This window comes from Sardina pilchardus, chromosome 16, assembly GCF_963854185.1.
Source record: "Sardina pilchardus chromosome 16, fSarPil1.1, whole genome shotgun sequence".
NCBI classification, from domain to species: Eukaryota; Metazoa; Chordata; class Actinopteri; order Clupeiformes; family Clupeidae; genus Sardina; species Sardina pilchardus.
This window is the reverse complement of record NC_085009.1, coordinates 24,888,846-24,891,345: the sequence shown is the minus strand read 5'-3', so window position 1 is coordinate 24,891,345 and position 2,500 is coordinate 24,888,846. Positions and strand designations below refer to the sequence as shown.

General features: G+C 47.3%; 1 protein-coding gene across 6 annotated transcripts in view; it reads right to left on the bottom strand.

The window, feature by feature from the left end:
• Positions 1-2,500, bottom strand: part of si:ch211-200p22.4 (phosphatidylinositol-binding clathrin assembly protein) — an 80,157-nt gene that overhangs the window by 65,484 nt on the left and 12,173 nt on the right. The window lies entirely within an intron of this gene.

Genomic DNA, 2,500 nt, shown 5'->3' with positions numbered 1-2,500 from the left:
AACTTTTTTTTTTTTTTTTTAATTGCAGTATTCGATTACTGGGCGGAATACTTCATCGCTTCCATCTCAGGGGCTTCAGATTACTTGAGCAAATGAGAAATTGCAACACAGGGCTGACAGACTCAGAAGCAGCCGATCCACTTGAAAAGGGAAAGAAAGTTTCAAATACTCATAGGACATTTGGGACGCTCTACATTTTTGCGATTGAATACTCTTCAAATCTCATTGCGAAGACATAGGCCCTGAAAGCCTCTCTCTTTGTTGATTTATTCATTCCACTGTTTGTTTAATTGGTTGCCAGGGACCGCCATTGCTCCTCAGCTCATGTTGAAGAACGAAGTCGAATTTAGGTTTTTGGAAACAAAATGATGGTACAACCCTACTTCTTTACACACACACACACACGCTTACATTTACGTATTACCCCACAGCCCATCCATGCTACAATCACAGCTGCTATCCTCAGATGCATACACTTCCTTTCTAAAGCCTCAACATCCTACAAAGCTGTTACTGTACAGTACGTGCCGATATGTGGACAAACACAACAGGACGGGGCAGCTCAACGTACTCCAAGGTTTCACACAGGTATTTATCCTTAGCAGCTAAAAATACAAAAACCTAAGAGCCTAGCATACGCCACATGGTGTGCAATTCATCACTGTCATCGTTAGTGGAAAAATCCTCTACAGATGTACTGTACATTGGCCCGATGCATGCGTGACTGCAGCAAGGTGCGCTGGAAGTAAGTAGGTCTCGGCTTCTCAACAAGCTTCTCATTGCTAGTCATGAGACAGGCCTGCACGGGAGGATGTGTCCACGGGGAAATGCTGCCTGTGTTGGAGCTCGCCCACCTAATCTATTGGAAATACCACACGCCATTGATTGGAGTGGCGGTGGGTTCAAGAACTGGAGGCACGGCACGTGTGTGCTTGCCGCAGGGGGCGTCCTTCAGAAATTCATCTTTTTTATTTTATTTTTTTTATATATTAATTGTAATTTGTTCACTCTCCACACAGCTGCACAGTGGAGCTGTGTGGAGTGTTTTTATCCCCCCCTCTCTCCCCTACTTCATCCCTCACTTGAGACTTCGTCTTAAGTCAGAGACACACACGCACAGAGAGAGAGAGAAGAGTCTGGGATCTGATTGTACCCACAGGGATCTTGGGGGAAGAAAGGGGCACGAGAAAGAAGTAAATGAGGATGAAGGAAGGAGGGAGGGAGGGATAGAGAGAGAAAAAAAGATAGGTTGAGGAGGAAGACAGTGGGGGGGGGGGGGGGGGGGGGGGGGGCAGAGGCAGAGGCAGTGCAAGAGCAACTGGCTCTAATATGGAGATATGTGCTGACTTAATCAGCTGAAGTGAAACGCATTTGTAAGTTATTGATGATCACACACCAGACAGTCAGTGGTCTTCAACTGCAAAAGAGAAACGAGATGGGAAGATAGGGTGGACAGACCGAAAGAGAGAGAGAGAGAGGGAGGGGGGATAGAAAGAGAGGGACAGAGAAAGAAAAAGGGGGAAAACGATAGAGTAAAGGAGGAAGACTGTGGGTCGTTAAATGGACAGTGAGAAATGGAAAAAGCGAGATAGAAGAGGGGAAAAATATATATAATTTCTAAGTCATAAAATGGCGCTGGGCAGGGTGAATAGGGATGCATATCTCCACCTTCGTCTGTTTCTCACTCCATCCCCATCCAACCTCTTCTCCTCCATCCCTCCCTTCTCCTTCACGGAGACCACAACCTTCTGAACATCCACCCTCCGGACACAAATGCTCTCCATCACAGTCAGTCCTGCTATGAACCCGTCATCAAGAGCTCGTCTTCTTCTCCCTTCTCACTCACTTATTCATTTTTTTTTTTCTCTTTTTTCCCCCCCCACCCCTGAATTATTTATCTCCTCCAGGCACAACAGGCAGAGAGGAGGCCCGGCGAGCAGCAGCCAAGGCCGGCCGTGGATTGCCTGTGTGGCCCTGGCTGCTGCTGCTGCTGCAGCGCATCACCCACACACACACACACACACACACACGAGAGTCACTCAGTCAGTCATTGCCCACCGGTCACTGGGTTAGCCTTAGCAAGGTGTGCTCAGCAGCGCGTGTAATAAGCACCAGTGACAAGGAGCACAACAAAGACGGCCCGCGGCAGGCAGGCAGAGAGACAGACAGGCAGGCGGGCGGGCAGGGAGACAGATGGAGCAGAGAGACAGGGGAGGGGGAGGGGGAGGGGGGAGGGGTAGAGGGAGAGTATGCATATGTGTGCAGTGTATGTATGTATACATTATTATGCTTCTGTGTTATTGTTACACTATGATATAGATTATTTTGTATGACTGCTTTGGCAACATGAATATCTCCTTTGTCATGGCAATAACGCATTTTTGAATGAATGAGAGAGAGAGAGATAGAGAGAGAGATAGAGAGAGAGAGAGAGATAGATAGATATATAGATACTTTATTGGAAATTCAAGAATTTGAGAGAGAGAGAGAGAGAGAGAGA